The sequence below is a fragment of the Cnephaeus nilssonii genome (assembly GCF_951640355.1).
Source record: "Cnephaeus nilssonii genome assembly, chromosome: 1".
NCBI lineage: Eukaryota > Metazoa > Chordata > Mammalia > Chiroptera > Vespertilionidae > Cnephaeus > Cnephaeus nilssonii.
Window position 1 is genome coordinate 94,476,812 of NC_137072.1, and position 25,773 is coordinate 94,502,584.

Sequence of the window (25,773 nt, forward strand, 5' to 3'; positions counted from 1 at the left end):
GGTATAAAGACTAGCAGGCAATACTAAGTGGACTACTGAATAGAGCAGAGTTTTAGGAAATTAATTAGGCAGTAGTATGCAAGATGCATTAGAGTGAAATGACACTTCCCTTTCCTCACACCTCTGTCAGAAATCTAACTCCACTCTACCGATCCAACTTTATTTCCAACATAGACATACCACTTCATCTGTCAAGGTAGAGTCTAATTATGTTGCTCCCTCTTTTATATGCTGTTTGTGTCTCAATTTCTGTGGTGTTTTTTAAAATATATTTTTATTAATTTCAGAGAGGAAGGGAGATGGAGAGAGATACAAACATCAATGATGAGAATCACTGATTGGCTGCCTCCTGCCTGCCCCCACGTCCCCCAAATGGGGATCGAGCCAGCAACCCAGGCATGTGCCCTGACTGGGAATCGAATTGTGACCTCTTGGTTCATAGGTGGACACTCAACCACTGAGCCACAATGGTTGGGCCCAATTTCTGTGGAATCCTACTCATCCTTTAAGGCTCAGCACAGATATTACAATTCTTAGAAATATTTCAATTACTCCAACATTGTGGTTCTCAACAAGAACAGCACCAACACCAACACCCCCTGCATCCCAAAAGGGGTGCTGGAAGTTGGGGCTGGGATTTTAGTTGTTGGAATGACCGAAGAGTGCTATAGGCATTGAGTGGGCAGGGGCCAGAGATGGTAAATATCTTGCAAAGCCCAGGGGTCCTCAAACTTTTTAAACAGGGGGCCAGTTCACTGTCCCTCAGACCGTTGGAGGGCCGGACTATAGTTTAAAAAAAAATTATGAACAAATTCCTATGCACACTGCACATATCTTATTTTGAAGTAAAAAAACAAAACGGCAAAAACACCCGCATGTGGCCCACGGGCCGTAGTTTGAGGACGCCTGGTATAGACCCACACAATAAAGAATTGCCATTGTAGTAGTTCATAATGATCTTGCCATCATTGTCTTCATTCAAATAACTATTTACCAAGCATTTATATGTACAAAGCACCACAAGAAATAGAAAAATGAATAACAAATTTTGTTGTTGTTAATCCTCATCCAAAGATATATTTTTAGAGAGTAGAAGGAAGAGAGGGAGAAGAGTGAGAGACAAAGAGAGGGGGAGAGAGAGGGAGAAAGAGACGAAAGACAAAGCAACTGGTTGCCTCCTGCAGGTGTCCCTGAAACCCTTCAGTTCATGGGCCGATGCTCAAACCACTGAGCACACTGCCCAGGGCAGATTTCTTTTTCCTTTTTTGTTAATCCTCACGGGAGTGTATTTTTTCCATTGATTTTTTAGAGAGAGTGGAAGCGGGGGGGGGGGGGGGGAGAGAAAGAGAGGGAGAGAGGGAGAGAGGGAGAGAGGGAGGAAGAGAGAGAGAGAGAGAGAGAGAGAGAGAGAGAGAGAGAGAGAGAGAAATTGGTGCCTCCCATACATGCCCCAACCGGGGCCAGGGATCGAGCCTGCAACTGAGGTATATGCCCTTGACTGGAATTGAACCCATGACCCTTTAGTGCAAGGGTTGATGCTCTGTCCACTGAGCCACACCAGCCAGGGCAAATCTTTTTTTTTAAGAGGTTTTAAACTTACACTCTGGCAGAGAAATGGATAATTAAATGAACATTACAAATGAAGACTATATTTTGATAAATACAATTTTATATAAATATAGCTTTTAATTGGATTTAATCTATCCATGTGAGAGCATTTATCAGAGATTCTACTTACAATGTGCTAGCTTCAATAGCTAGAAGTGATTTTAATTGTTTCGTTGTTTGGTTGACTGTGGAAGCCTGAACTCTAGAGTGAACTTCATTAAAGGCCACTGAAATGCCAGACATTTCTCAATATAATACAGAGGAGAAATCCAAACACTTAAGGAGATGTGAACGTTAAAATATTAAACCATGCCCCCACTTCCAGGAGGGTCCAAAGACCCTTTACACCACGGTATTAAGATATACATTAAATATGACCTCTTTAATGTAGTAGCTGTTCTGAATAGCCTAGAGATGCAGGTGAGAGGTCAGCCATTGAAATAGGCTCTTTGATTTTAAAGGGAGTTCAACCAGGATCTCAGGTTGTCAAAGACCAAGCAGCAGCATTTAACCACTACTGCCATGATCATGGGTTCAGTTACATACACACACACACACACACACACACACACATACACACACATATTTAAATATATACATATATATGTATTCATATATATATACACACATATATATTTAAGTATATATATATATTTTTAAACCCAAACTTTTGTATCAGTGGACTTATATTGTATGCTTTTTAAAATAAGACCTTTATTTTGCCAATCCTCTTCCATTCATTCTCCCTAGCAATCAATGTTGACAGACCGGTGTAAAGCCTTCACATCTTTCTTCATGTTTATAAAAGCATATACAAACTTATATATACATATATAGGAGTTTTGTTACTGTTTTATAAAAGAGACATCGTATTATATATATATATATCTTTGGCATTTTGCTTTTCTCAATTATATACATACTAGAGGCCTGGTGCATGAGATTTGTGCACTCGGGGGTGACGGGGTTGGGGGCGGTCCCTCAGTCCCGCCTGCTCCCTCTCGCAGTCTGGGAGCCCTCGGGGATGTCTCACTGACCGCTCCCCACAGAGCGGGCCTAAGCCGTCAGTCAGACATCCTTAGCACTGCTGCGGAGGTGGGAGAGGCTCCCGCCACCGCCGCTGTGCTCACCAGTCTTGAGCTGGCTTCTGGCTGAGCGGCCCTTCCCTTGTGGGAGCGCACTGACCACCAGGGGACAGCTCCTGCATTGAGCATCTGCCCCTGCTGGTCAGTGCGAGTCATAGTAACCAGTTGTTTGGCCGATTTGCATATTACCCTTTTATTATATAGGATCTCTATACATATCCTACATAATAAAATGGTAATATGTAAATTACCATCACTCCGCTACGCCCACGATTGGGCCAGCAGGAGGCGCAGGGGGCGGGACTCAGGGTGGCCGGGGTAGCTGATTGGGCCAGCAGGACGCTGAGCTTGCGGCGCCAGTGGCGCCGCGAGCTCAGCGTCTGTGCCATGGCTGTGCGTGAGGCTTTCGGAAGGCCTGGTGCACCGGCGGACAGCCGGCCAGCTCCCCCGTGATCAAAAGCCAAAGCAGGGGAGCTGGCCGGCTGTCTGCTCCGGCACAAGGCCTTTCGAAAGCCTCCGCCGCGTAGGAGGCTTTCGGAAGGCCTGGTGCACCGGCGGACAGCCGGCCAGCTCCCCCGCGATCAAAAGCCAAAGCGGGGGAGCTGGCCGGCTGTCTGCTCCGGCACAAGGCCTTTCGAAAGCCTCCGCCGCGCAGGAGGCTTTCGGAAGGCCTGGTGCACCGGCGGACAGCCGGCCAGCTCCCCCGCGATCAAAAGCCAAAGCGGGGGAGCTGGCCAGCTGTCTGCTCCGGCACAAGGCCTTTCGAAAGCCTCCGCCGCGCAGGAGGCTTTCGGAAGGCCTGGTGCACCGGCGGCCAGCCGGCCAGCTCCCCCGCGATCAAAAGCCAAAGCGGGGGAGCTGGCCGGCTGTCTGCTCCGGCACAAGGCCTTTCGAAAGCCTCCGCCGCGCAGGAGGCTTTAGGAAGGCCTGGTGCACCGGCGGACAGCCGGCCAGCTCCCCCGCGATCAAAAGCCAAAGCGGGGGAGCTGGCCGGCTGTCTGCTCCGGCACAAGGCCTTTCGAAAGCCTCCGCCGTGCAGGAGGCTTTAGGAAGGCCTGGTGCACCGGCAGACAGCCAGCCCGCTGGTGCACCAGGTGCATGATTAAATCATGCACTAGGCCTCTAGTATATATATATGAACTAATAATCTTTTTAACAGTTGCATAATAGTTCATAAATGTAAAATACAATTTATTAAATTATCTCCTTGCTAATGGGCATTTGAGTTGATTTCCAGTTTTTGTTTTATATTATTAAAACAATGTTGAAATAAAAATATGTGTGAGGATTTTATGTCTATGGAATTCATCCCAAGGAATAGAATTTCTGGGTTAAAGGTATGTGTATTTTATATTTAAATACATAGTTTACTTTCCTAAAACTCACATTTCCAAAACTAAAGTGAGTTTATCCCTCTAATGTCTTTTCTTAGGCCCAATAGTCAACAATGAGTATTATAATTATTTTAACTCCAGATGACTACTGGGCTTGAGAATATTTTCATAGGCTATTGGCTGATTTGACTTCTAGTTTTCTTCTTTTTTAAAAAAAATTTTTTTTATTGATTTCAGAGAGAGGAAGGGAGATGGAGAGATTGAAACATCAATGATGAGAGAGACTCATTGATTGGCTGCCTGCTGCACGCCTCCTACTGGGGATCGAGCCCGAAACCTGGGCATGTGCCCTTGAACGGAATCGAACCTGGAACCCTTCAGTCCACAGGCCGATGCTCTATCCATTGAGAGCCAAACTGGATAGGGTGACTTGTAGTTTTCTGAACTATGTATTTATGCTGTGTTTTTTCCTTATCACTATCTAGATGCTCTTTCTATATTACAAATATTAATTCTGCCTTATTTTGCAAATAATTTAAATTCATCTGTAACAAACTAAGGATGCTAAGATAGCTACAGAGGTTAAAAAGTATATTTCTAGTCAAGTTGGAACTCTGAGTATTATAAAAGCCCCCTTGCCAGATGAAACCTATAGTTGGTTCATCAAATGAAAAAGTCAGTACAGGTATCCCCCAGTTTTTAAAAGTTCACCTCATGCCACTTTCCCTTTTATGAAAGATCTACATTAGAACCCAATTTAGCTAACTGAAAGAGATGTGAAGAGGATTTTCACTTTTACAGAGAAAGGTAAGAAATAGCATTCAGCATTTGTTTGGCTGCAAGCTGTTATAAGGCAGCGGCACCTCCAGCAGTGAGCGTGGCACTACACGCTCTTTCCCAGGTAACTACGCTTAGCATCCCAGCATCAAGCCGCCAGGGCTGTGAGCTGGGTCTGTGAGCATCTGTACCTTATCTCGGTTTGTTTTGTGCATTCCTGCTTTCCCTATATGTTAGTGTTATTTTAGGTTTTTATGTGTTATTTGGTATGATTGGGTGAGTTAGTTTTTGGATACAAATGAATGGTAATTGCTTCTTTGCCTTACGCCAGCGATTTTCATCCTTTTTCAGCTCATGGCACATATAAACTAATTACTAAAACTCTGCAGCACACCAAAAAATATATTTTTGCTGATATGACAAAAAAATAGGTATAATTTTGACTCATTTACACTAGTCGGTTATTGTTATCATTTTTTGTGTTGTTTTTTGTTGTAGTTGTTATTAATCCTCACCCAAGGATATTTTTTTCATTGATTTAGAGAATGGGAGGGAGGGAGAAGAGAGAGGAAGAGAGGGAGAGAGAGATTGATGTGAGAGAGATACATTGATTCGTTGCTTCCTGCACATGCCCTGGCTGGGGCCGGGGATCGAATTTGTAACCCAGGAATCGAACCCGTGACCCTTCAGTGCGCAGGCTGACACTCTAGCCACTGAGCAACACTGGCGAGGGCTGCTGTTATCATTTTTTTATTTGATAATCTAAGGGAAAAGAGGTCAGGGTCCCTGACAAAATAGTCAGGTATTGTGGCTACTGGCTGCCATTTCAGCTTAGAAAGGTTTCATAGGATATGCTCTACTTTTGGACAGCAGGGAAAGCCTGTAATTGTAAAAATTATTTTTACACATCATTAAAGATTTCATTTTAATTTAAACACATAAGTACACGTTGATTCACTAATTTTTTCATATAGGGTTCATGCTTTGTTTGATATGGGCCTCCTAATGAGTTTGGGGCCTCGTTATTATATAAGCCATGCCCACAATGATCCATCATCTATTTCCACTTACAGTTTCTGTAAATGGAGAAAGAACTTAAAAGTACTTCTGAAAGAATATGAATACAGAATCCATTAGACCAGCAGTCTGTCCACCACGAGATAAAAACCTTGGGCCAGATGTAAATTAATGCACTGCTTACTTCAGGAGAAGTAAGGTTTTAACCATGCATGGGGAAAAAAAAGTCAGCTGAACTAAACAGTGTGCTTAGTGATGTAGTTAATTTACATTCTGGTGTGAGCTCCTTATTTCCTTGAAAACCACTAACACTTTAACCACCACTTAGCTAGCTGGTCCATGGACACTTTGACAGGCACTGCTTTGGACTTGGATAATCCCCCGCCCCCATCTCTTACAGTTATCCAATTTGATAGTAAATTTGTTAATAACTCAGTTATATTAATTAAGCATTCAGCTTAATTTTCAAAGAAAGAATTCTCCTTTCTTTATGCTCATTAATTTACATGTTTACTCATGTTTTATAATTATTATAACAAGCATAACGGTTAAAAACAGGTTTCTGAATAAACACAACTAACTTCTGGCAAGTACCTGCAGGTCTACTACAGAGCAGCCTACTTAGCCATGAGCGTTCAGCTGACCCTTGGGATAAGTCAGTACATTTAACAGAGGAAAGAGAAGCATTAGGTTAGAGCTGTGAGTCTTCAGAAGTAGCTGGTGAAGAGCTCTTCTGCCATTATTTCCCCACATTATCACTTATTAAAGGTAGCCTAAGTGATGCAGCAGAAAGAGCCCAATAGCTAAATCACCTACTAGCTCACTGCCTAATTGGGCAAATCACGTTTTCTTGATCTTTAGTTTACTGTTCAGTAAAATGGGGTTAAGTAAGTAGCATGCACAAGTACTGAGTAAAGACCTGGATTTGTAACAGCAGCTAGTATTTCCTAAGTGCCTAAATGAGCAAGATAATATGTGAAATACTTTACATTGAGGCATTTAGTTGTCACAAAACTCGGGCAAACGGGGTGATTCCCCTTCCCCTTACAGATAAGGACACTGAAGCGAAGTGAGGTTACATACCTAGTGAATAGCAAGGGTTCATTATGAACCAGAACTGAATCTAAGGACCATATACTTTCAAGTACACACACGGCTTCTTGCTTTCAAAGTATTCTCATCTGCAACTCACAACCACCTTGTTAGGAGGCAGGGTAGAGAGGAAGCACGTTCAGAGGCTGGTGGACTAGTACAAGGTTAGACATCTAGGACAGGGCAGGAGAGCAGACTTAAATTCTTTACCAATAATCTGACCAAAGTTAAAGCAAATAAGGCACTAAAAAAAGGAAAAAACACAGAGTAATTAAAGGACACATCACTCCTAATATAACAAATACTGTTAAGTTCATCATAATTAAATGTCAAAATGGCATTTATTCACCAAGTACAAGTGCCTTAGAGATTTTCACCCACTCGGCTCCCTCCCAGTTTCTGTCACTATTTCTTTGGGCCAAGTGCTAAGCCACATTAACATTAAAAGAACCTTTTCATCCCTCAAATGTCTATCGGTTCTAATATCCAGTTATAGAGCAAGCAACATTGAAAAAATCAGCTAAATTAATATTCTATGGCCTTTTTAGCCCCAAACTCATCTATAAAAGTTATCACAGCTGATACTATGAAGGCCACAACATGATTATAACAAAATATTTACTTTTAAAAATAGCCCTTTGACTTGATGAAAGGTAAAAGAGACTTCCTTGCCACCCATGCCTCAGATTTTGTGAATTTAAGTACACATTTGCTGTAGCGCAAGGATGAGAACTGTTACACGGTAACGACAGCGAACCACAGCTAAATTTCCTGTTTGGCATGTGCGGAGACACCCAACTGTCTTATGTGTAATAAAAAGTAATAGTGTGGATAAACGTAATTTTGTCTTTTACTGACCTGAACCAAATCCAGCAAGTGTTTGTCTTCTGTGCAGCTTTATGGCGATGAGCGGAGAAAAGTAATCAATCAGTACTCTCTAGACACAAATATAATCAAGCAAAATTGCCTGGGTTCTCTGCACCCATAATAAGCCAATCACAGATCAACTTAATTCTGCTGCAGGACCAATCATTTTTAATAAACTGTATATTTATATTAGAACAGTGTAAGTCAGGTAAGGAAAGAGTATAAAGGGCAATGTAAGCAATAGAAGAAAAATGTGAAGCACTCTGCTTCTTAGCTGCTTGTAAATAGAAATAGTTAATCACTACAAATGTTAATTAAACCAGTTAACCATTAAAGAAACTCCCTGGCTTGCCCTAAAACTAGACCTAAAAACAAACCAAATATACTGTATTTTTCCGTGTATAAGACACCCCCATGTATAAGACTCCCCCCCCCCCCCCCCCTTTTCCAACCCAAAATTAAGAAATCAATACTTTAAACATTTTGCTGGTTTTCCTCTTAAGGCCTTCTTCTTTTTTGGCATCCTAAGGAGTTGTTCTTCCTGTTTTCTCCACTGTCTGATCATATACTCAGTGGGAGGAGGTCCAAATTGTCTCTCGGCAGCTCTATTTTCATGCTCTTTTGCATAGCTGATTACATTCAGTTTGAATTTTGCAGAGAAGGACAATCGCTTACCAGTATTTATCTTTTTATTTTTTGACATCTTTATGAGCTCAGTATGCTCAGGTCCCTGTTGCATCTGCACACTCTCCACCTCCACCTCCAATTATGGCTCATAACAATGGGCCGTAACAATAAGGCTTAGTAACAATAAGGCTCGTGATTGCAGAAAGCCTGCTTGACAAGGTATGGGCAGTTATGTACCCACAGCTCCCTCCTTGGCTGACTTCCATGTATAAGATGCCCCTCGATTTCCAGTCTAACGATTTTAGAAAAAAAATAGCGTCTTATACACAGAAAAATACGGTATCCACTGAAAGACTGTTCTATCCTTTAACTCCAGCAAAAAAACAAAATGAGGGCTGCTAGTGAGTCAAATGAGATCAGTGGAGGCTAGAATTTCTTAGTGTTAATCCATGGTTCTTAGGCGGCAGTTCAGAGTAGTCCTCCCAAACTCTCAATCTCCAACGGTGGGGGGAGCAATACATTTAGAAGGACGAGCTGATCCAGGCCCCTCCAAAGGACCAGGCTGAATCCGTCCAGCAATTCTAAACTCCTATAGAGCACAGAATTGAGTAGTCCTTCTTTCTGCCTATAGAAGAAATCTCTCCCCGCAAAAAGCAAATATTAAGTAGAAATGAGCAACCAGCCTGAAGTCTAAATCCACTCTCCACTACAGTCAAAACCACCTTCCAAAGTGGTTCTTAACCACATCACTCTTAAAACTTGTATTTTTTGTTCTCAATCACCTACACGACAAAGAAACTTCAAGATCTTTAATATGGAATTCAGTGTTTTTAACAATCTAGAAGTCTTTGTCTACCTTTCCAGCCTTACCTTCCTCTCAACCCCTCTTCCTATGTCACACTTTTTCCCGCCATAGTTAACACACTACATCAAAGGAAACAAAATGTATATTATTGAATAATTCCCAAATGAAAAGGACTATGGAAAATACAAATATGAATAGAGTGAAAATCTTTTCTTTTTCTGCATTTAACCTTCAATTAGTTAACTCAGGTCTGATGGAAGTAGGTATGCCACCTATGCGACTAGGCAACATTGCTTATAGTAAAAATGATTAGTAAAATTTGCATGTTGACTCAGAGAGCTATAAATAAGACCATAAATACCTGCTAGGAAGCCACAGCTTTGACTTCCCTGAGCGTGATGGCTCTTGTAACTGGCCTATGGCTTTCAGGGACCCTGGAAGCTAAGTCCATGGAGTTGTGGAAGAGATACTGTCTTCTGTGGGGCATGAGGTTTCTAAAGCCAATGTGGCTCCCGCACCTACCCGAGGTGAGCTTTGTCTCCTTGCACTTCAGCTTTCACTTGACAGGATGTCTCCTAGAGAGCTACAGGAACGGCTTATAGGGATTGTTGTAAGGAGCACAACCCCTGATGGGGGCCAGGGCTGCTGCCCTGCTGGCAAGCTGTGGTTCGTGTCTGATATCCTTCTGAGCAAACAAGCCTATGGTAGCTTTATGAGTCTGAATGTTTAGTTGAACCTAAGGAGACTCGTTCATCTGCACAGCAACAAGAATATAAGAATGTCTTAGAATGCAGTCCAGATATCCTGAAGTTTGAAACCAAACTCCTTCCCTTCCTTGTTTACTCTTTTAGTCTAACATATATCCCTGACAAATCCACCTAACCCCATACACAGCTTTTACTCACCTTTCTGTTGTCATCGTTTTGTTTATTTTTCCCCCCCTAGGGATTCCCTTTTCTAGGTAACATCAACTAATTCCCTGTAGTCCATCTCCTCAGCCATCTGCTGAGGTGAAGCTATGGATATTTTTCAACGAGGAAGAAAGGAGATATAGCATAGGTAAGCAATGCAAGGAAACGCTGGTAGATAAGCTAAGTACACACAGCTTCCAGAAAAAGAATGGGAATTTATTGAGAGAAAAATAACTTAAGTTGGTGGGGAGATATGGCAATAGAATGCTAAAGTGTAAAATGTCCAGATAGAGTGTCTAGACCAGCGGTCGCCAACCTTTCGGACCTCACGGACCACCAGTGTCCACGGATCATCAGTTGGCGACTGCTGGTCTAGACCACTTTGGATGGCAGAAAACAGCAAAGCAAGGCAGTTTATTAAGAGCTCCTTTCTTCCTGCATTATTAGCCACGGGGAGAAGCCAGAGAGCCCTGTATCAGCATCTAAAGCAGATGACTTGTAAGAATTAGACAATTTAGGACTCTATATACCTAGGGAGAGGGAGAAGGGATGGGTGAAAGGATTAGAATGGAGGTGGCGCCTGCCAGGGTTCAGGGAGGGGATATTGTTGCTACAAGTCAGCTCCAGTTCCACCTTCTTATCTTGATTATCTTAATTAGCCTGTCTCTCTAGAATATGCAAGCTGATGTTAATTGTGTAGTAGAACTTGCAACTGGCATCATAGGTTTCTTCAATCCCAAACTAGTACAACTGCCTCTTGCTCTATTACATACAAAGTTGCCAATTATCCTAACTTGTGATACATTATTTCCAAACTCTGATAGTGATTAATTTAAGAACTAACCAAGATGTGGCACTTAGAAAAAATATAATTCTTCTGTAATTGCTAGAGACTGTAGTTTCCTTTAATTGGGTGAACTCTTGGGTTAAAACACCCATTTAACAGCAAAAGCCAATCAACACATTAAAAGAGGAATGAAGTATATGCACAGAGAGAAGCACTGGCAAGAAATCATACAGACCTGGAGAGGAAACACAGACCTAACTCCTAACTTTCTATTGATTTTATTGATGACAATTGCCTCTGAAATTCAGATGCACTTCCTGCCCTTGGACTCTGTGACATAAAGCTATATCCCTCTTCTAACAAAACACTTTTTTTTTTTGCTTAAGCTAGTTTAAGTAATATTCTGTAACTTGTCACCAAATAATTCCTAAGACCAAAAAGGGACAAAGTGCCACAATGCATATATACATAATCCATTTTTATCATATTGAAAGATTCTGCTAATGTTATTTTAAGGAGAAGGAAGAGAGAGGACTTAATTATAGCTATTGTCTATTGGGGTTATAAACTTTCCATTCATCTTTTTAACCTCATAGAATCTAACACAGTGCCTTCTACACATTACATTGAACCAAATGTCTATTGAATGAACATATAACTCAAAAAGAACAAAATCCACTTGGCTAAAATAGTACATCTTACTTCTTTCAAAAGATTTCATTTCCAATTAATAAAAGATGTTCTTTATAATATTCATTAGCATAATTCTGTGATTAAACACATACATACACAAAGAAATGCTGCTGCTTTCTAAATAGAATTTTGAAAAACATAATTTGGGTATTATTTATTCAGATTTTATTTTAACTCATGGGACCATGAAGCCTGCTTAGTGTAGTAGTGGTCATTAAGGGTGTCCTCAGACTATTCCAGTTCTCCTTCGAGGCACTTGATAGAGTTGCATTTGCCCACCTCCTTGAAGTCGAGTGTAGTATTTTGACTTGTTTGACCAATGAAATGGCAGTGGAAATTACATGTGTCATTTCCAGGCAGAAGCCTTTAAGAGCTAATGTGCAATTCATCACATCTTTCCCCTGCCTTAACAATTGCAGAAGCAGTGTTGAGATGGAGCCTCTGACAACTGGGACTCTGACAACAGAGCTGTCCTGCTGACCCTAACTGGACATGTATTGTGACTGAGAAAGAAACCTTAGTTGTTTTAAACCACTAATATGTGAGAGTCCTTTGTTACCAGAGCATACTTTACCTTACCTGATATACTCAACAAATCCCTCTCATAAATGGACTGAAGACATAAGTATCTCTTGCCGTAAACCAATTCCAGCATGTAATAATTACAAGAGTTTTACCAAAAGGTTGGTGAAGCTTGGGGAGCTCAACAGGGTTGAGTCAAATGTAGTTTACCTTTTGGAAATGGCTAATCGGCACTTCCCCCAAACCTGAATAGGACTGTTAACTGCCAGACAGCTCAGGGCATTTTATTGCCTCCTGTTGGCCAAACACCTGAACAGCTGTAGGCTACTGCCCAAACTGACAATGCTTCTGTACCCTTTGAAACCTGACCCTTTGAAGTGTATATCTCCACCTTGCCTTAGGACAAATTGTGTTAAATAAATACCATGGGGTCCTTAGACAAGTGTGAGTCTTTAGCTCCTTTAGCTCCTCTGACCCCCAATGACTTTCAAAATTATCTTCGAATTTAAAAATCTTAAAACATACATTCTTGTTAAATTTAAAAAATCAAAAAGGGTGAAAAGCTCTGACCCTCATTTATCTTCAGAATGGTAGCATTTTGTATAGCACCACATCATTTATAGAATACTTTCTTATAGGAGTGTCCCTTATTACCCAAACTCTCAAAATCCAAACAGGAACTGAATGGATTTATATAAATGTTTGCACTAATACCTCATTCTCTCAATTCTCACTACGTGCTAGCTGAAACTCAGGAACCACTGTCCTCCATACTCTTGCCATCTGTACTCAGAAAAAAAATTTAGACAGCCAAAGATTGTTAATACATTCTTTATTATCACCCTTAAAGCTGTTATTCTTTTATTTTTAAAATAAATTTATTGGGGTAACATCCTATATAATAAAGAGGTAACATGCAAATTAACCCTCACACCGTCACAAGATGGCGGTGCCCACAGCAGAGGCGGGGTTCCTGTAACGAGTATCAGCAGGGAATAGAAGCTGCGTGGCGCCGGGCCAGGGTAAGGGACCTAAGCCTGCGCCCCCCACTCAGCAGGGCTTGACGGGGGAACCTGAGGCTACGTCCCTGCCCTGGTGCCAGGCTGGGGGACCCCAGGCTGTGCCCCCCGCCCAGCAGGGTTTGACGGGGGACCTAAGGCCGTGTCCCCTGCCTGGTGGGGCTTGACAGGGGACCTCAAGGTGTGCCCCCCACCCTGGTGCTGGGCCGGGGGACTTCAGGCCGCGTCTCCTGCCCTAGAACTGGCCCAGGGGACCTCAGACCTCCCCAACCCCCCGCCTGGCAGGGCTTGATGGGGGACCTCAGGCTGTGCCCCCCACCCCGGTGCTGGGTTGGGGGCCCTCAGGCCGTGCCTTTCGCCCCGGGCTGGGGGACCGGAAACTGTGCCCTCTGCCCTGGCGCCAGGCTGGGGGACCTGAGGCTGTGCCTCCTGCCTGGCGGGGCTTTACGGGGGTGGGGCTGGACAGGTCTGGATCTCGCCCAATGCGGGTGGGGCTGGCTGGGTCTGGTATGATTTCGAGGCATGCATGGGTGGGCGGGGACTTGACTCTGGGTCCTGCAGCACACCCCAGACTCTGACAGGAGGAAGATTTTCATATACAGTTTACTAATTTTCTTTCATCTCTGACACTTCTATTATAGAGAAAGGGCAAATAGTAATATTAAATTATTTCCTCTAATTAATTCCCTCTTAATGTGCACAAATTTCGTGCACCGGACCACTAGTTGGTTAATAAAATTATACCGGTTTCAGACATACAAGTCTATAATATATCATCTGTATATTATATTGTATGTTCTCCAGTTGTCAATTCTCCTTTCATTTTGTTTATGTGATGTATCACATTTATTGATTTGCAGATATTGTAGTAACCTTACATCCCAGAAATAAATCTCACTTGATCATGGCGCATGATCTTTTTAATGTATTGCTGCAGCCAGTTTGCTAATATTTTATTGAGGATTTTAGCATCTATGTTCATCAGAGATTGGCCTATAATTTTCTTTCTTTGTAGGGTCTTTATCAGGTTTTGAAATTAGGATAGTGCTGACCTCACAAAATGAGTTTGGGAGTCTTCCCTTCTCTTGAATTTTTTGGAATAGTTTGAGGATAGGTGTTAGTTCTTCTGTGAATGTTTGGTAAAATTATCCTGTGAAGCCATCTGGTCCAGGACTTTTGTATGTTGGAAGTTTTTTCAATTACTGCTTCAATTTCATTAGTTGTAATTGGTCTATTCAGATTTTCTGATTCTTCCTGATTCAGTTTTGGAAGATTATGTTTCTAGGAATTTATCCATTTCGTCCAGATTGTCCAATTTGTTGGCACACAGTTGTTTGTAATATTTTCTTATAATTCATTGTTATTTCTGTGGAATCAGTTGTTACTTTTCCTTTTTAATTTCTGATTTTATTTATTTGGGTCCCCTCTCTTTTTTTCTTAGAGTCTGGTTAAAGGTTTGTCAATCTATTTATCTCTTCAAAGAACCAGCTCTTGGTTTCACTGATCTTTTATATTTAGATTCTATTTCATTTATTTCTGCTCTGATCTTTATTCTTTCCTTTCCTCTACCCAATTTGGGCTTTGCTTGTTGTTGTTGTGTTTTGTTTTGTTTTTCCTATTTCCTTTAAGGGTAAAGTTAGATTGTTATTTGAGATGTTTCTTGTTTCTTAAGGTAGATCTGCATTGCTATGAATTATCCTCTTAGGACTGCTTTTGCTATATCTCATAGATTTTGGGTTGTTGTGTTCTCATTTTCTTTTATTTCAAGGTATCTTTTTATTTCTTTCTCATTATTAATCCATTCATTGTTTAGTAACATGTTATTTAGTTTCCATGACTTTCTGTGGTTTTTAGGTTTTTTTTTCTTGTGATTGATTTATAGTTTTATACCATTATAGACAGTTCTTATTTTCTTATCCATTCAGCTACCCTATATCTTTTGATTGGAGCATTTGATTTGGTCAGAGATATGATTTCCATCTTTTTAAATTTACTGAGACTTGATTTGTATCCTCACATGTGGTCTATCCTAGAAACATGTTCCATGTGCACTTGAAATGAATGTATATTCTACTGCTTTGGGTAAAATTCTCTTAAGATATCAATTAAAGCCATGTGTTCTAATGTGTCTTTGAAGGCCACTGTTTCCTTGTTGTTTGTCTGTTTGGAAGATCTATCCACTGCTGTCAATGGGGTGTTAAAGTCCTCTCCTCTGACTGTATTATTGTCAATCTCTCCCTTTATGCCCATCAGTATTTGCTTTATATATGTAGGTGCTCCTATGTTACATGCATATTTACAAAGGTTATATCCTCTTGTTGGATTGCTTCCTTTATTATTATGTAGTGCCCTTCTTTGTCTCTTACTATAACATTTGTTTTAAAGTCTATTTTGTCAGATACAAGTAATGCTACTCCAGCTTTTTTTTTTCATTTCCATTTGCATGAAATATCTTTTTCCATCCCTTTACTTTTAGTCTGTGTGTACATTTTGTTCTGAGGTGGATTTCTTATAGACAGTTCTTATTTTCTTATCCATTCAGCTACCCTATATCTTTTGATTGGAGCATTTAAGCCATTTCCATTTAAAGTGATTATTTAAAGTAATTATTTTATTTTTTTAACTATGTTCCTGTTTGTTTGTTTTTTTGCTTCTTCATCTTCTTAAAGAAGATTCTAACATTTCTTGTAATACTTGGCAGTGTTAACAAACTCGTTTAGCTGTTTCTTGTCTGGAAGCTCTTTGTTTCTCCTTCAATCCTATATAATAAAGATGTAATATGCAAATGGTACAGCGTAACGACTGACCGAGTAACGACCGGATCATGGATCAGCAGGAGGGTGGGGCAGCGAGATACAAGTGGGTGGCAGGGCAGCAAGCTATGAGGGGGGGGAGGAAGGGGGGAGAGCTACAGGAGGGCGGGGCAGCGGGCGGCGAGCTACTGGAGGGTGGCAGCGAGCTACTGGTGAACTACTGGTGCATGGATTTGTACACAGGACTACTAGTTTTAAATGAAAGCCTAGCTGGATAAAGTAGTCTTGGTTGTAGGTCCTTGCTTTTCATCACTCTGAATATTTCATGCTAACTTCTTCTGGCCTGAAATATTTCTGTTGAGACATCAGCTGACTGTCTTATGAGAGCTCCCTTGTAGCTAACTAACTGCTTTTTCTCTTCCTGTGTTTTAGATTCTTTCTTTGTATTTAACTTTTTGCATTTTAATTACTATGTGTCTTGGTGTGGGCCTCTTTGGGTTCATCATGTTTGGGACTCTCTGTGCTTCCTGGACTTGTGTGTCATTTTCCTTCACAAGGTGAAGGAAGTTTTCAGTCATTCATTCTTCACAAATAGGTTCTCAATCCCTTGCTCTCTCTTTTCTCCTTCTGGTACCCCTATGATGCAGGTGTTGTTATACTTCATGTTGTCTCAAACATCCCTTACACTATGCTCATTTAAAAAAGTTTTTTCTTGATTTTTAGAGAGAAGAAGGGAGAGGGATAAATAGAAATATCAATGAGAGAGAGACATTAAGCAGCTGCCTCCTGCACACTCCATACTGGGGACTGAGCCTGCAACCTAGACATGTGCCCTGACCGGGAATAGAATTGTGACCTCTTAGTTCAGGGGCTGCTGCACAAACACTGAGCCACACTGGCCAGGCTATCCTCATTTTTAAAAATCCTTTTTTTTTCTTTTTTCATTTTGTTGCTCTGATTGTTTTCTGCTACCTTCTCTTCCAAATTGCTGATTTGATCCTCTGCTTCATCCAACCTGTATATTCCTTCTAGTGTAGTCTTCATTTTAGGTATTATATTCTTCATTTTAGGTATGGTATTCTTCATTTCTGGCTCTTTTTTATGGCATCTATATCCTTTTTTTATGTTTGCTTCTCTTTGTTAAAGTTCTCACTAAGTTCCTTGAGCATTCTTAGTCCCATTTTTTTTAAACTCTATATCTGGTAAATAGTTTGCCTCCATTTCATTTAGCTTTTTCCTGGAGATTTCTCCTATATATGTTGTTTCTTTTGGGGCATGTTTGTCTTCCCATTTTGGCTGCCTCTTTGTGTTTGGTTCTATGTATTAGGTCAGTGATGGCGAACCTCTGACACGCGTGTCAGTGCCATTTCTGATGACACGCGGCCGCTCAGCGGCCGCATGCCGAGGATGAAACATTTATGTTATTTAAACTATAAGTATCGTGAAATAATGTTTTTTCCTCAAAGTGACACAATACCCGAGTTATGCTCAGTTTTTTGGCGAAGTTTGACACACCAAGCTCAAAAGGTTGCCCATCACTGTATTAGGTAGATCTGCTATGACTACCTTGGAGGATGGTGTTATGTAGTAGGTATCCTGTGAGACCCAGCGGCACAGTCCCCTTGATCAGCTCCCTTGCTTGGGTTATGTGGGCCCTCCTGTTGTAATGAAGTCATTTTTTTAAAGACATGCATTTTTTTCCCCATTGATTTTTTAGAGAGGGTGGAAGGGGGAGGAAAGGAGAGAGAGAGAGAGAATGAATATCAATGTGACAGAGACACATTGATTGGTTGCCTCTCACACATTGGTTGCCTCTACAACTGGGACTGGGGATCAAACCTGCAACCCAGGCATGTGCCCTTAATGGGAATCAAACCTGTGACCTATCAGTGAATGGGCCGATATACTATGGCCACGGAGGCACACCGGCCAGGGCTGTAATGGAGTCTTGACTGCTACTGGCCCATTTGTGTGTGGGGTCAACCCTCAGGCTGGCTGATTGTGAGAATCGATCCCAACCACAGTGTACAAGCTGCCATGCAGGTTCTGACCACACGAAGTGGAATTCGCCTCAGCAGTGTGTGGTGCCTGCCAAGACCTCCCTTTGGATATCCTGCTGGGGAAGCTAATTGGATCCTGCTCTGATGTTGTCTGGAGTGGCCACTGAGTGTGTTGGTTCTGGGGCCTCTGAAGAGGGACTGTGGTGCAGGCCAACGTCAGATGTTGCCTGTAACTGGCCCTGGCAACCTGTTTGGAGCTGCAAAGCAATCCAGTTTGTGGCTGCCTCTGCTGGGCCTGGCTGTATGTGGGAAGGATTAAGCTTTTACCCCACCGGGTCCCTGGGGCAGGTCAGCAGAAGTCCTAAGGAACCCCAAGATCCTCCTCCACCTGCCAACTACCTGTTAGACTCAGGCGCTAAAAGAGCCTCTGGCAATACTCGAACTGTAATAGGTACATTTTCAGTGAATCATCAGGTAAGGGCAAGTGGTGTTCACCAGGTCTATGCAGGTTCAAACTTGGTGCTAGTGCCTGGTCTGAGGCCACTCAGCAAATATTCCAGGGTATATACCTGCTGGGGGTCTGCAGACCTTTGTCACGGGGCCACGTCTCAGGGAGTCATCAGGGTGAGGCCAGCAGACTTTATCAGGCCCAAACAGACCAAGATTTGGCCACATGAAGGGAGGGCTCTGCACTGTTCGGGTGTGCCGGGGAAAAATTTCCTCCACCCTCGAGCCAGAACATAGTCTATCCCAGATTCTACCAGGAGCCTGATCTCAGTTGTTTGGGGCAGCCAGGAGTAGGGAAAGGGGGAGGTGCTGGTCAGGTTTGGGGTTAGGTAGGGAGAGGGCCCCCACCCCGAAGTCACACAATGCAGTGTCTCCTGAATTCTGCCCAAAGCTCAGCAGGCGGAGCCACCAGGAGTTGGGAGGATGGGGCTGCTGGGAGCCTGGTGAGTGGGGCTAGCAGATCTCCCCTGAGCGGATGGTGTCAGTTAGATTCATGGGAACGTGGGGTAATGGCCCCCACACCAAAGCCACACCACTCTTTCCTGACACCCTGTGTTTGTCCAACCCTCTACACCCTGGCCCAGACAGCTAACTCCTCAGTAGGATGCAAGCTCCACAGGGTGGGTGATAGGGAGTCCAGAGGGAGGGGCTTTCCCCGAGGCTGATGCTATATGGAGGGACATACTCCACCCCAAAAAGATGGTGTCTGCGGTGCAGGAGAGTGATTCAGCACAGGGGTCCCAGTAGCTATCCCCTCAGCTCTCTCCCTAGAGCCACAAACCCATCTCTCCTTACACACCTAGTCCGCTCTGCCCTCCCTCCAAAGGAGCCCAGGGTGAGTGGCCGCGAAAGAGATTTTATGCATTGACCATTTAAGAGGGTGCCTATGTATCTAGTAGACTCTGGTCTCTCCTTGGCAGACAGAATCCCCACCGATTTTCATGGCCAGATGTTATGTGGTTGCTGGGGAGCCCATGGTGGGGGTTGAAACCACAAGCTCCTCAAGGGGAACCTTTGCAGCTGAGATATCCCTCTGGAATCTCAGATACAGCCCTTGGGAACAGGCCAGATCTTTTCACATCTACCCCCTTCCTATCAGTCTTGATGTGGCTTCTTCTGTAAATCCTTGGTTATAAGACTTCTCTTTAGACAGTCTTCAGGTTGATTGCTCTATATTTTAGTTGTAATTCCAGTTTGGTCCTGGGAGGAAGTGAGTGGAACATCCACCTACTCCTCCGCCATCTTGAATCCTGGCCCTTAAAGCTATTTTTCTACTACCCATACCTATTCCAGTCTCAACATCTATTGAATGAATTGAGTGCTGTCATCATTCTAATCTTACAAATAAGAAAACAGATTCAGAGTGGTTCATAAATTTGCTAGAAACAACCCTGCACATTAGTGGTAGTATCCCAGATTTTCTGGTTTCAAAGTCCTTTCCATGCTTTCAAAATATATACCATGCTTTCTAAGGTCTCTTACCACTACAAAATTCTAGGATTTATAGTAAAATACTAGTATCAATAATGTTTGTGATGAAAAGAACATGTTAATCACATGTTTACATCTGAGAATAACTGAAGTTATTCTTCAAGGAATTCTATTTGTGTAAACCTAGTCTAATTCAAGACCATGAGTAGCCTTGAAGCACTGACTAGGAAGAAGTCCTAAAGGTCATTTGGTCCAACAGGAAACCTGCAGAATAATGAAGAACTATGAAAGAATTCAGGGGAAAAGTAGCCTTTACCTTTAATATATATAATATTAAAATTCTGATTTTTTCATTATCTTCACTTTGGTAATTACCAAATTGGAAAAATCTCATACTCTTTGCTTTCCAATTCCTATCAAACCTCAGTTGTAGGAAATTCTCATGAAGAACTGTTTGAAGAATAGGCAGTCCAGCCATTTCTACAGGTTCAGTGGTTTTCAATTTGTGTTCCATAGTCAAATAAAGTTGGAAAAGGTAACCAAATATAACCCCCTTTAAAAGAGTAAATCTGAACATTTGCCAAGAAAGAGTAAATAACTACTAAAATTGGTCTAATCCAGCTATCTCAAACTTATTTGAACTAGAATCTTACTTTAAGTAATAAACTATTGATTTCTCATTTCTTAGGTCACAGTTTGGGAAATACTGTCCTAGGTAATTTTCTTTTCTTTTTTTAAAATATATTTTTATTGATTTCAGAGAAGAAGGGAGATGGAGAGAGAGATAGAAACATCAATGATGAGAGAGAATCATTGATCAGCTACCTCCTGCATGCTTCCCCCTGGGGATGGAGCCAGAAACCCTGGCATATGCCCTGACTGGGAATTGAACCATGACCTCCTGGTTCATAGGTCAACGCTCAACGACCAAGCCACAGCAGCTGGGCCTAGGCAATTTTAAACGTTATGAATGGATAAAAAAATTAAGCTTTCAGAGAACTTACCTTTAGAGTTTTATTACTGCCCTTTATTGAAGTACACTGTTGTCCAAAATTCATTATTTTCTGTGGGATATTTTAAAAATGTCGCCAACTGCATCAAACAATTTTATAGTATGCACTTTCCCTGTCACTTTGTGTTTTTTTTTTCTTCCCTGTTCTGCCTCAATTTTCTCATTTAGGTCTGTTTCATCCTATGGTACTATATGCTTCAATAATTTCTGGCACTATCTATTGTATATATTAAGACCTATCTTCTTACAATTTCACAATGATTTCTACCTACCTGCCCCATTACCCAAAAATAGTATAGTCACCTTTGTGTAAAGGTATTCACATAGTTATGGCAAGTCAATAGAATATACACATTCACGATATAGTTAAATCCACAAATGCTTAACACCAGAAATAAGTCATTATTTTTTTCCCCCAGTGGTGTAATAACCAAAAATCTGTTTTCTAATTTGTTGCTAATCTGTTTTCTAAAAGAAAGGAGAATGAAAATTTATCAGGCACTAGTAACCGCAAGGCATTTCTAAAAGTGCATGTGCACACGCACCAGGATGCAGAAGACCCCGTGGTAACACTGGCTGGCGGGGGGTCCCGGGTGGGCGGGGAGAGAGAATTTGTACATATTATCCCTTTCGAGTGTTGTGAGTGCACCCACCATTGAAATACATTTTTCAAAATCCAACGGAACAACAATAGAGATGGCAGTCGTGCTTTACTCTTGGATACAGCAAACTTTCTCCCCTAGCTTTTGATCCCGAAGTATGCAGTGACACGCTTCAAAGGAATAAAGTTTCAACCAGACACGCCAGTGTTCCTAGACATCCAACCCCTTCCTGCTTCTCCGCACTCTGGGGTGAGGCAATTACTTAAAATCACAGCGTACAGAGTATGACAGCCTGCGGGTAACAAAGCGGGGGGATCTGAAACGGTTCCCAGTTCCTTAGCACAGCGGTCCCGGGAAGAGCGACGGTCCGGGACCGCGGCCCCCGCCTCGCAGGCCCGCCGCCGGCGCCGCGGCCACAACTTTGCACAACTCGGGGCGGCCCCGCCGCTCCGGGGCTCCGGCGGCGGCGCGGCGCGGAGGCCCGGCCCGGGTTCGAGCCCGGACGCGGTTTGGGGAGGCCCCCGCCTGGCTGCCTCGTGGGGCAGACGGAGGGCCCAGCGGCACTCGGGCCGCCGAGGACGGGGTCGGGGTGGGGGGAAGAGTCGCGTGGGGACCGGCAGCGAGGAGGAAGTCGCACTTACCTCGTCGGGCTCCCGAGGCGGCCGGGGGTCACGGCGGGGCGGGGCGGCCCGGCGGGAGGAGGGGGGCCGGCGGGGGGCGGGGGCCGGCGGGCGGCGGGGGAGAGGGATGCTCGGCCCCTCAGGCGCCCCCAACCCCTTCCCGGCAGCCTCACCCCCGGCGCCCGCCGGGCTGGGGCGGGCCTCTCCCCCTCCGTCAATCTGCACCAGGTGTTGGGGGGACCAACTCTTCGGGCAAATCAGAGCGGGCGGGAGGGCGAGGGAGTGGGAGTCGGGACCGATCGCCCGTCAGTCCAGGCGCCGAGCGCGCGGCTCCCGCCCCGCCCCCTCCCGCCAGGCCCCGCCCACACACAGGCCCCTCCCCCTCGTCGCCGGCGCAGGGCCCCGGGAGACTGCCGCCGCCTCCGGGTTGGCGGTTTCTATTCCCCCCCTGCGCGGCGCCCGCCGACGGCCCGGGCCGGGGGAGGGAAGGAAGGGAAAAAGGGGAGAAGGTGGGGTGGGGGGGCCCGCGGGCTGAGGTTTGGAAGCTCATGGGGGAGGGGGACGTCAGTCTGGGCGGGGCTCTGGGGCAGGGGGCGGGGGGCGGCAGAGCTGACACAGATTCCGGTTGTTCCCCGCCCCTTGGAACTGGGAGTGGGGCTTTCCTGGGTGTGGAAGTTTAGGAAGAGGTCCCTCTGCAGGGCGGGAAGGCGATCAGACAACGGGCCTGTGGTTTGCTTCCTTGGAGAACAGGACTGTATTGTCCCGGAGCTTTGGGCAAACTCACCAAGAGTCGCCTCTTTCCCAGCCTCTGCAACCCTTCTTGCAACAATCTGGTCATTCTTGTGCCCCGGATATGGGTGTGTGCCATGGGGATTATGATTCTCAACACTGCCCATAATCATTGTTTCCCAATGGCGGGGTAATAGGAATTCCACAAAAGTAGCTTCCTTACTAAATCTTTTTAGCCACCATATATTAAGCTCCTATACAGTCTACCAGATGCTGAGAACAGCAATAACTCATGTACTCAGCGCCTTTATGCTAAGCACAAACCTAAAGCACTTTATGTATGTTAACTCATTATCAGACTTGAGCAAAACAGCTAAGGTACTTTCCCTCATGGAGCTCATGGTGGATAAGGGAGGACTGGGGTTTCCTTGGCTTGTCTCAGACTGATGTGTAAACGAAATGGCCACCTCCTTTTGATTCTCCAAGTAATGCATATGTTCATTATTTGCAGACTAATTGTTTGCTACTCTGAGCTAGCTGTGTGCTGTCCCCAAGGGTTGAATGTGGCCATTCCCCAGTATGTCTTCGTAATGAAAATCCGATGCAAGCAAGTGGTGATCTAGAAGCCTGATGGATCAAGTCACTATCAGAATAAAAGCCAAATTGTGGCAGCAACCTAGGGGTGGCTGTGGGAAATTTATTTTAGGGATCTATTTTGTACACTCCCTCTTGGGGAAGTGGTTAGAAAAAGCAACGTAATATAAAACAATGAAGCATTGAATCAGACTGCTAGTTCAAAGGAAAGCGGAAGGGCGGATTTAAAACTGTCACAATCAGGAAGGTGAAACATCAGAAAATCTACCACTGAGGGCTCCACGGAAGCACAGGGTACGTTTGTTGTTGTTGTTGACCCTCACCCGAGGATATTTTCCATTGATTTTTTTGGACAGAGTGGAAGGGAGGGGAAGAGACAGAGATAGAAACATCGATGTGAGGGAGACACATCGATTGGTTGCCTTCTGCATGTGCCCTGACCAGAGATCAAATGTAACCAAGGTACATGCCCTTGACAGGAATTGAATCTGGGACCCTTCAGTTTGTGGGCCGACACTCTATCCACTGAGCCAAACCAGTTAGGGCAATTTTTAAAAAATTAGAGCCACATGGAAGCGACTGCAACCCCCTCCTTTGCAATCACTTGCACAAATAGATAAACATTATTTCAGTAGTATTGTCTTTAAGTACAAAAGACAGTTCTCTAAATCCATAGCCTAAATTTTTGGAATTTGTTACTACTTTTCAGCCCTCATTTGACTTTCCGTTGTTAACATTTGTGTATGTACATTAACAGCAAAAGGCATTCTTCTCATGACCACCCCTCTGCCCCATTTGTTGTTCTATTTTGGAATTTTAATTGTTGTTTTCTTTTGGTTTTATAGTGAGAAAGACTAGAAAAGCATTGCAATCAAGTTGGCTTACAATTGCAGTAAAAATTAGTCCTAATTTAAGAAATAGGATTTCCCATACACCCTTTTCTTTTTTTTTTTCCACGTTAAATGTGTTTTTGTACTGTCCTAAAATCTATTCTCTTTGATTTACTAATGGATATTTTAAGTTTATTTGCTCCACCACTCCAATAAAAGTAAATCAAATAAAACATCCCTTGTAATCTGGTCCCGTGCCGATGGCCTCAGCTCTTACCCACCGGACTCCTTCCTCTCTGCCAAACACACTAAGCACTTGCCAGTCAAGCTTTTGCATGTCCCTCCGTCTGGAAGGCTCTTAGCTATTCACACGGCTGTTTCCCTTTTCCTTCATGTTACCTTTCCTGCCTATCCTCTGTAAACCTGCAACGCCCCCTCCCCATTTCTCAGCGCTTAGCACCACCTGACATATATCTGTTTATCTCTGTTCCAATGGAATGTAAGCTCCATGAGAACAGAAATGTGTCCGTTTAGTTCGCTGTTACATCTCCAGTGTCTATTACTTACCGGTGTCTGCTATTTGTAGATACTCAACAAATATTTTTTGAATGAATGAATGACTTCACCTAGGAAAGATAGCTTGTATTTCTTTTTGTATTGGCCAAAGGGCTTTTATACAGTTATAACTTAGTCACATGATTTAGACATATGAATGAGGTTTAAGATACAGCCCATTTTTAAAATTAGAATTTGAAATGGCTGTTTTTAATCTTTCATTCTGGCAGCACATTGAAGAAGCATTCACAGCTAAGAATTTATGCTGAGATTTTACAAGTTGGCCCATAAATGGATCCATAGAATCAGAGAGGAATAATGGATCAATAAATGCTGTCCAAGTCTTAATGTTTTTTTTCCCCTGAGAAGAAACAATACAGCAGTAATCATAAGTGGAATAAATGAACCTAAAATTTGATTACTGGTAACTTTACAGGTGGTGCTAATACTATGTCCTTTGTGAGTTCTCAGATGATTTGAGTTGATAATAATCACGATGGTGAGCTTAACAATGTTTTCATCTGGTTGAAGTGTAGTACTGACAGGTAGCAAACAGAACTTGATCCTTATGTGTAAGTGCCCTTAATAAAGAAATGGTTTGGCTTTTCACGTTCTGCTCTGGTTACGAGTTGTGCATGTGGGGAGGATTAAAGGCTCAACTATAATTATGTACAGTATCTATGGTCAAAAACTGGATCCCAGGATTTGAGGATTTAGGATTACTTTTAACAGTACTGCGGCTATCCATGTTTGTTTGTTTTTTAATATATATACTTTAAATTTTTAAATTTATTTCAGAGAGGAAGAGGAGGGAGAGATAGAAACATCAATGATGAGAGAGAATCATTGATCGGTTGCCTTCTGCATGCCCTCCACTGGGGATCGAGCCCGAAACCTGGGCATGTGCCCTTGCCTGGAATTCAACCTGGAACCCTTCAGTCTGCAGGCCAACATTCTATCCACTGTTATCCATAGTTTGACACAAAACAGCCTCCT

The 25,773-nt window shown here is 43.2% G+C and overlaps 1 protein-coding gene across 2 annotated transcripts in view; it reads right to left on the reverse strand.

Moving 5' to 3' along the window:
• KLHL5 (kelch like family member 5) overlaps window positions 1-22,394 on the reverse strand; it is an 84,761-nt gene extending 62,367 nt beyond the window's left edge. Inside the window, exon 1 of one of the 2 annotated variants that reach the window (XM_079769139.1) lies at window positions 22,087-22,158. The gene's annotated coding sequence lies outside the window, so the exon portion shown is untranslated. Of the gene's footprint in view, window positions 1-22,086 lie in introns of both variants that reach the window. The other variant, XM_079769140.1, reaches the window with a different exon arrangement.
• Between the last annotated feature and the right edge of the window lie 3,379 nt (window positions 22,395-25,773).